Source organism: Acromyrmex echinatior, chromosome 4 (assembly GCF_024713525.1).
Source record: "Acromyrmex echinatior isolate Ae372 chromosome 4, ASM2471352v2, whole genome shotgun sequence".
Lineage (NCBI taxonomy): Eukaryota > Metazoa > Arthropoda > Insecta > Hymenoptera > Formicidae > Acromyrmex > Acromyrmex echinatior.
The window spans coordinates 14,695,559-14,705,261 of NC_141855.1; the positions used below are offsets into that span (position 1 = coordinate 14,695,559).

At 37.1% G+C, this 9,703-nt stretch overlaps 1 protein-coding gene and 1 pseudogene across 2 annotated transcripts in view; one reads left to right on the forward strand and one right to left on the reverse strand.

The window, feature by feature from the left end:
* Positions 1 to 9,703, reverse strand: part of Scgdelta (sarcoglycan delta) — a 351,842-nt gene that overhangs the window by 287,013 nt on the left and 55,126 nt on the right. The gene's annotated exons all lie outside the window — the stretch shown is intronic.
* LOC105148351 (uncharacterized) overlaps positions 1,194 to 9,703 on the forward strand; it is a 30,747-nt pseudogene continuing 22,237 nt past the window's right edge.

Sequence of the window (9,703 nt, forward strand, 5' to 3'; positions counted from 1 at the left end):
GCTGGTCAACAGCCGGGTATCCATACACCTTTTCTAAGAGGGCTTTCATTCTGATAATGATTAACAAGACGGAAATTAACGAAGAACAGATTGGATCCGTTTAACGCCATTCTCGTTATCCTTTGTCTGGAAATGCTGTACTTACAAATACTTCTGTAATTGCTCGCATCCTCCTGCAGTGTCTATTCGATCTTAAAATATACTTAGTAATTCCCTCTTGTACTTCGTAGTTTTTTTTAGCAAATTCCATTATTAGAACGTTTTACCCTGACTATATTTTTCGATTACTTATCTTTAATTAGACGAAGTCACCAGAGATTTAGTGTGTTAGTAAATAGATTTTTTTACCAAACACTAATGATACGTATAAATAAATATCCTTTGTGACTCCTCAAATATATATACATATATATATATATAGAGCTTGATTATTTTAAGAAACCAATCCCTTTAAGTTACCTTTTTAATCCCTTACGCCTGATTACACTAAAAAGAATCTTTCATGTTTAACAATTCTTTCATAAAACGATTAATCATCTCTCTCTATAACAAAAATTGTATAATTTATGTTACCAGTTTTTATGCAACGACAGATTGATTTATAAGCATTATTAGTACTTTATTTTAAGAGCCAAAAATAATAAACAAATCAGAAATACAAGGCAAAATAATACCGCTATTATTCTGAAACCTACACCATTTCCGTAATATATAAGTATAAATGTGTTCTAGACAAACTGCGAAATGCGAAAACGGGCTGTTGAATGTTAGACGTTAGTTTACGTCGACGTACTTATGGCCCCTTGATGTTGCCTTTCATTTAATGTATCTCTGTCCAAGACCTAATCCCGTGGTAATAATCCACGTACCCTGCTGCTCGCGCACACAAATCTGTGCAGTAAACCGTGCCAATAACGTGATTCACATTTGTTAGAAGCGGGGTAGAACTCGCCACTGATTTATATGTATATTTCTCTACAATGAAACTCATCGACTTTAATTAGTGATGATGTATTACATAATAAAACACACACACAATATAAAAGTAAAGAAAAGAGAATAAAACTCGATTGCTCAGGAAAAATAAAAAAGAAATAACCAAAGCCGAGCAAAACAGACGTTGTAAAGCGGTGTATTATTGACAATACTCTATATATATATATATATACACACACACACACATATACTATATATATATAGTATTAGGTGTTGGAATTAATTCGTAGCGTTTTACAAGTGATGGGAAGTACTTTCATTAATGTATTTTTTAATGCTCATGTGAAATAAATAACATTCTTTCATTAAAAAACGCTACGAATTAATTCCAACACCTAATATATATATCGCTTTAATTGGAATTTAAACTTCGTGTTATTTTGCTGTAAAATTTACTGTTTTTTTTTAACCGATAGTAAGGTAATAATTTTACATCTTTACTAGGAATATAAAAAAATGAGTGACATTCTATAGAAAATTATTCTATAAAAAAAATTATATACCTATAAAAATCACATCGTACAAAGAGTTATAAAAAAATAAGTTCTAGATACAGTACAATCGTGTTGGCGTGTAAGTCTAAGCAAAAAATAAATCTCGATTTTATCGATGCATTGGCTCTTGTGAATTTTTTACGACAAAGTTTCGCGTCAAGGATCGGGCCGTTTCCGTTCGGCAGGACTCCACCACGTTAATTCCGCAGGACGTTACATTAATTCCAAATTGGTTTCGGCCAAGCGGAGATCCTCAGCGTCGCACAGGTACGAAGGATCACCGATCCACGGAATACCCGGCTTAGTTCCGTCGTAATTACAGGCCAGAACGGGGCTTAGCCTGTCCTTATTTATACGCAAGCTAGGACGCGACGCGACGCGCACGCTGATACTTCATTTCGCTACTCCGTATACCTCGTATGCGTTTCTTATTAACTACATCCTGGCAGGCAGATATTATCCTCATCTCCGATTGGCCTTGATAAGCGATCACTCATTCAAGTGCATGCAGCATTATGTTTGAACTGAGAAGATTGGAAAACAATGATTCTTTGATGCATTCAGCTTTTACTGTTAAAGACACAAAGAAATGAACTATGTATAAACGTAATACTTTTCGATGTCATGATATTCAGAATAAAATCTTTAAAAATAAACACTGACCAAGAAAATCTTTAGAGATAAACAATGATTAAGAATTAAATTCAATTAAATCAACTTCAAGTTTTCTTAAACTTTCCTCATTTAAACTAAACCTTGGAAAAAATTGTACAAACAACTCTCCAAAAATCTAATGAAGTCTATTTGTCATATGACAATATCAAATTTTTTAGGAACGCATCTATCTCTTTTCACAACGAATAAGAAAGCGAATACACGTTCATTATAGTAGTGAAAAAAGTTGGCGAAATTCCGAGCGCGCGACTAAGAGAGGCGCTTATAAGACTGAGTAAGGGTGTTCGAGGTAGGTGGGGGTGTCTTAAGCACCACGTCGCTATATTTAGGACGCATCCTTATCTCCGCCGACCCCTTCTAACCGCAGTTTTGAATCGTGGCGGGCGCGCCGGCGCTAAGCGCCGGTCCATGTCGGTGGTGATTCCGCGACAGGAAGGGGTTGCACTTTGTTAGACAGAGATAGACGACGAGGCGAATGAGGGGAAACTGAAAACGAGAGAGAGAGAGAGAGAGAGAGAGAGAGAGAGAGAGATGCCGTAGAAACGAGAGAAAGCAGAGATCCAGCGAACGATGGGATAACCCTGTGAGTGGTCAAAGGCGTCGAAGCGAGACGGCTGATGGTCGCGACGAGGGGGATGAAACAACTCACGGGGGCGAAAGGTGTCGTAATGAAGCTCTGCGAGGCTGAAGGATAAAGTGAGACGACGAATAAGTGGAAGGGGTGGTTGAGAGAATGATAGAGTAAAATAGACCATTAGTGGGAAAAAGATAGAAAATCAGTCCCGAAGGAAAGGAGAAAGAGAGAGAAAGAGAAAAAGATATAGAACGATACTATGAGAGAAAAAAGGAGGAAAAGATCCTAGAGGGTAGAAGGAAAATAGAGAAGGATTGTCACGCTCGACATTCTGGTGGGGATGAAGGTGGTGGGGTGTGTAGAGCAGTACAGAGAACGTGGGAGAGAGGAAGAAAGGGAGAGAGTAAAAGGGGAGAACGAAGACAGAACGAGGGTAGTGAGGAGGGGTTGAAACGCGTAGGGACACAGAGCCATAAGAGGGTTGATGGCGGCCGGGGTTGGCCCCAGTAGCACAGTCGCGCGCCAAACTCCCGTAAGAAAGCACGTACCCGGTGATTCTCGAACGCTCTCTCGCGCATCCTGCATCCAACGTCGACGGACGGATTTCTTTTTTTTTTTTTTCAACGACGACGAGTTCGACGAGTTCGGGCCACTGACCCGCCACTCTTGTCGTCGCGTACCTTCGCGCCTACACTCGAGAGGGTTGATACTACCTGTGACTATTGGGGCCGGTGACTCGAGACACACACAAGCGGGTTTTTTCTCCTGAAAAGACTAAAGTCTCGTCGTGGTTGGAACGCTCGAGACGATCGAAGTGGAAGGGTGGATTTAGCAGGTAAACAGCAATTTATTATTAGATGTAATGTTAATTACAATAAACAAAGACATCAACCTCGAGTGGCTGATGGAACACTATGACAGAGCTGCTGAGAATCTTTAGCTGGTTGTCAGCTATCTGATAAGTACAATTTTTGGATTCGATCTGTCATTCGTGTAAATATATTTGTTTCAGTAGTATTTTTATTTGAATGATACTATTAATTGCATATTAATTATTTCGCCTAAAATTAGGAAATTACTACGAAATACTTCAATAATCATCTAATAAGGAAAGGAAATTGCAATTGAGTTTTTACATTGTGCATTATATTTCATAAAGAAGATATTCTAGTGAAATCCTATCTATCGAAAAATAATTGTGAAAATTAAATTTACTCACAATTAAATTTATTGCTTAATAAAACTTAATAATTTAGATTTATTACTTGCAAAAATTTATACTAACAAATAGTTATTAGTACATAATTTAGCAAATAAAATATTCGGTGTGGAATATTTTTTTTTTTCATAAAATAGTCTTTCGATTTGAAAAAACGATATCGAGACGAAAGAGGATCGATGCATTTGCTATTAAGAGTTGAGCACGAGACGATCGTGTTCACCGTATATTTCGTGTTGTCGACGATGTTTATGTCCGCGTTTCACGAGCTGCATTTTGCGTTACTGGCGCCTGACATAATGCAAAAGTTTTCAAACGGCGCCAGATGCGACTCCGTCCGCGAGCGAGAGAAACGCGCCCAACATTTCCTCTGCGCTTGTGTCGCTCGTTACTGAGAAAGTAGTCTAATTTACCAGAGTGTCTCGTCCAACACAAATTCTGGGAGACCTATCTCCAGGTTCTAAGCGGCATCCTCGTAACAGCAACGTACAAACGACTTTCTGATTAGTGAAAACTTTCGAAAATCCTGTCTCAAAATTTATTTCAATCCTAAGCGGCATTTTTCGTCGCAACAAAATATTATATCATAACTATAGAGATCCGTAAATCACGAAATAATATCACAAACTTACTCTTACAGATGCATTATCATGATTTAAAATAGTTATGAAACCGATAATTACAAAAAATAATAATTGAAATTAATTTAATTTTTGAACAAATCAAAGAGAGAGAGAAAGAGAGAGAGAGAGAGAGAGAGAGAGAGAGAGAGAGAGAGAGAGAGAGAGAGAAGTATTAAAATTTTAATTACTAGAGTTTTGGTTATCAATATTTAGTTTTAAAACATACATTACATACATATTTTTTAAACATATATATACGAGTATCGTCATACTATATAATTTTATTTTGAAAGAATTATCTATAATACCTTAAAAGAATGATAGAATAGAAAAAGTTTTTCGCATTAATATAAAAAAGAATTAACATTTTATATATAATTAATAATAAGCTCAGATCTTTATAACGATAATTGTAATGATGTCAATGGGATTACACGATATAGCTTCGGTTCGATCTCGTCCATTATCATGAAACAAAGTAGCCAAGCGGTTTATTATGCTGCGCACTGATCGGACGTGTTGCACAAGTGCAACCAGACGCAATATTGTGCCGAACTGGCAGCGGGTACACGACAATTTGCCTGACAATTCATCGCTTAAGCGTCATGAGATTAACGCGCTGCACGTGCTAGCAAACGTTACAAAATTGAATCTTCGTAGCACGTTGCAGACTTCTCTCTCTCTCTCCCTGCGCCTCCTCTCGTTTTCTCTCTCTATTTCTTTCATGAACGCAGTTCCTGTAACATTACTGCCTTGGTGGCGAAAAGATAAACGCATAAACTCAACGACAGTAATATGAATGAAAATATGTACGCGTCAATATTTTTAAACGGCGAATCTTTGGGATCGCGTCCATTACCAATGGATGCATCATTACGCGTGATACATGACGGGGATCATCAAGGGTTCGTCGCCGCTACGTGTTAACGTCCCGTTAGAGGGATTAAGTGCCAATTACGTTCTTACCGCGGTGAAATTACATGACACGGTTAAACTTCTAATTCGATAAGTGGCAGTTAACTGCGCTCGAGCTGTTTCTGGCGCTCTCTGATGACTGAATGCATTCATTGCTCGTTGTTTGCGTCGTACATTCCGTTGGAGTATTTAGCGGCAATCTCTCGCAAGATTAAAGTATCCGCGATTACGTAGAAAAAATTTGTACGGAAAAGTATCGCATTTTATATATGTATAGAAACTTTCGGTCAACGCAGGAATCACATTTTTATCAAAAATAGATAATTACATAAAATTCGATTAAAGTCATACATGGAAAGAACGGTTTTGCTGAAGTATCTAAAAAATTAGGTAGATACAGATCTGAAAATAATTTTGTTGAAAATAATTTCGTATCAAAATAATTGTATAGGACACTCAACTTGATTGTTAGAATATTGAAATTTTTTGTTGCTCATCATGTTTAAATTTTCTATCTAATTATTTTGACGATGACAAAATTGTTTTCAAATCTGCATCTATAGCTAAATATTCAAATATTTCAGCAAAAATGTTTTTCCTATGTATATATCAATACACCAAAAATATGAAATGTTTAGGAGTTTATTTATCCAAATATTATTAAAATATATTTCTATGATATTCTATTAATTCTATGAATTCTTGATATTCTATGAATTCTTGATCTATGTTCTTAGAAACTAATTGTGTTCAATCTTTTATTCACGAAGTAAGTGTAAAATATAGCCATTTTTATGACTCTCGTGCAATCTGCAATAGAAGTTCATAATTAAAGATTTAGTTATTCGAAAATATAAAAAATGGGGGAGTGAAAAATAGAGATATTGCGCCCGCGCATGTGTGTGTGTGTGTGTGTGTGTGTGTGTGTGTGTGTGTGTGTGTGTGTGTGTGTGCGCGGATTTTCTTCTCGAATTACTTCTCTCTCGGTTGGTGCAGCTGTATCTTCATTGTAGATACGACGCATCTACCCTTCTTTGTTTTTACATTGTTGGTTTTAAGACGTGTCCCATTGCCGCTGTAAAAGTACGCTTAAACTCGGCACAATTTATTTCACCTTATCTCTTCCCCCTCTCCCCCCTCCCCCCCCCTCTCTATCCAACTTCATCTTCACTCGCGTATCTCACGTGAACAACTGACTTTATACGAAATCATCCGTTATCATCCTATATTGTCATTAGTCTCCGTCCGCCTTCTTAATTGTATTTGATAAATTTTCTGTATATCATGATTTCTATATCATCATTTTGCATGTTAAATTTTCTCGATACAATAAATATCTTTATTATAAAAATGATAGCAAGTTATTGCAAAGAACTTGTTAATTGCGAGCGCAACAATCTCACGATCGTGTTTCAATTTGTCTCGAATATCCTCGAGTAATTTATACGCAATTTATGCTGAACTCTCACGCGCATAACGTAGCATGATGTTTATCGGGCTCTTGAGCAATCTCAAGTTTATCTAATATACAGGGTGTCCTAAACATCGCACGTTTTTTCTATAAGAATAAATTTTTTTCATAATTTCAATAGCAGAAAGAATTTCTCGATAACAAATATTTTTTATTTAAGATTTAGTTATCGAAAGAATTTATGAATGTTCATCAAATATTTACACACTTTCGCGCGTTTGCGCAGGTGGAAATTATTTGGGAGCTAATTGACGTCACTGATATCTCGACGCACACGGTAAATAGCCATAAGCGACGACGGGAGCAAAAAAGGAAAAAAAAAAAGAAAAGAAAGAAAAAAACGAGCACAGATATAAGGACATGGAGAGGACGGGGCCGACCTCCGGTAATTTTCATTCCGGAACGAGACAGCGCCGAGGCTCTGAGAGGCTGAAACGTCGTTTAAGGAAATCTTGCCTTAAGTCGAGAGAGGCGTAGCGTTTAACGCAATTGGAGCTCATTTAAAAATCCCATCAAAAATGTACTCGGAAATATCTGCGTGTCCCTGCCACCCTCTCACGAGGATCACGAGGCACCTTCTCCTCTGCTACAACTATACCGCCCCTTACTTAAACCATCCTCGAGGCTATTTCTGCGGCCCTGCCGCTTCTGCCTTACTATCCACCCTCTTCTTGATCATCGTCCTCGCAGCTACTACCCTTCTCTTCTCAAATGCGCTCTCTCACACGCACACGCACACACACACACACACACACATACACGCGCGCGCGCGCGCCTTGGACCTAGACCTCTTCTTTCTCTTGCTTTCGTCATTCCTTCCCTCGAGCGTCTGACGAACCTCGGAGAGCTCGAAAGAGAAACAGAGTCAGGGGGGCTGTCTGATTGGATTGTAAGCTCGATTTACACTACTTTCGGTTCTCCAGGCTTCCCTCTCGTTCTCTTTCTCTCTTTCTCTTTTCCTCTCATGAACGCGAGTCGACACGGTCCATCTACGTATCAATTTCGCGAACCGGGGCGTTTTAGGAAGTTAGTGGACGAGCGCGACGCGCCGGGCAATAAAATAACGCCGACGGTGACCGAGTTATAAAGAGACAAGTTACGCGAGAGCTAAATAACGTTTGCTTAACAAACGTTTTTATTTCTCGTATCGGGATTGGAATTTTGCGCGGTGCATGTAACGCAACATTCACCAAACGAAAAAGTTTGTTGCGAATTTTACATGCAACTACAATCCAATCTTTTACAATTTCAAGATTTATATAAAAGTTGCAGGCGAATATTCATGATGAAAGAAAGATGAAAAACATGAGAGGGAAAGAACTACAGTTAGAGATCGTTATACGTGTAAACATATCCTATAGAAACTATAATATCTTCCGGAATATTAATGTTAAGTTCCAATAAATGTCATTAGCTTTGAGATACTGCATAGGCGAGAATAGCGATTAAAATCGCGCGTAGGCCTTGGGCGAAACTTTAACAAATCGCGGCGCGAGGGTATCGACAGAAGTATCGACAACTTCGCATTCGCGGACATCCGTCGGGCCGTCAAAACGTCGCGCGGAGTTGAATGACTCGATGATTGCAAAGCATCCAGAAAATTTGTTTTCGTAGTTAATGAAGCGCCGCCGTTAACGAACCCATTGTTCACAAGCAGAGTTTTGTTTCTTCGTCCTCGTCCCGATTATACGCTTCGCATTATTTGCCGCAGCGATTAAATAGCTGCTTCGTAACTTACTCATTAATGTGTAAAAGTAGTACAGCTTGCGTGTAACATGAGCTGAAACTTATACTATATAAAAACATACTTTGGCACAGAACTGTATGTAAACATATATATATTTTAATAAACGCTAAAGCAAATATTTATCTAAAATTATCTAATGTCTGTAAAAGTATCTTTTCGTTGAAACAGATTAATCTTATAAAAATAACAAGATTTGCTTAGCAAGTATGTCAGTAATATGTTGTTTCGTAATCTATTTGTAATTTCAAAATTATCCTTTGTTACATAAATTAATTTTGCAATATTAATCTCATTTAATTTTTATCGCTCGTCATCATGTAATATACAATAAAAAATATTGTAGTTTAGAAAAACATGTTCTAATGGTATTTAACAAAATTGAGACGAATTATTATAAACTGTCAAAAGGCAGAAGAGAAATAGTGAGAAAAATGAAAAGAGGAACATATTTATTTTCAATGAGATAGCCAGATATTTGGAATTAACAATTTATGCACCTCTATTGTACAGGCTGTTAAACAAATATTGCAGTGAAAATACAAGGAAAATATTCCCATGTTATAATAAGAGAGGCGCTAGCTTTAACAGTAATTATTTTCTAACCACATGTTCTACTCGTATTACTTCACCTGTCCAAATTATCTCCGCATCTCACGTAATGTAATAAAACGCGATAAGAACTAAAAAAAGTGTTAAATGAAATCTCGACTGTATAATGTGAAAATGTGAATATGAATTAACTTGCAAATTTTTTGAACGTATTACACGGAATTAATTAGGGAAATATATTTGGAGAATTACAATTCTCTGATAAAAACGAAATGGTCGTAGTATTTCATTCCTAGTCAATTTGATTTTTTCAAATCTTATATCTAAATGTAGACGATCACGCGTACAGGAGAAAAAGAATTTTTGTAAAGTATTAAAAAATTTAGTTAGATAAATCTGAAAATAGTTTTGTTAGATCATCAAACAATTATGTAGAACGC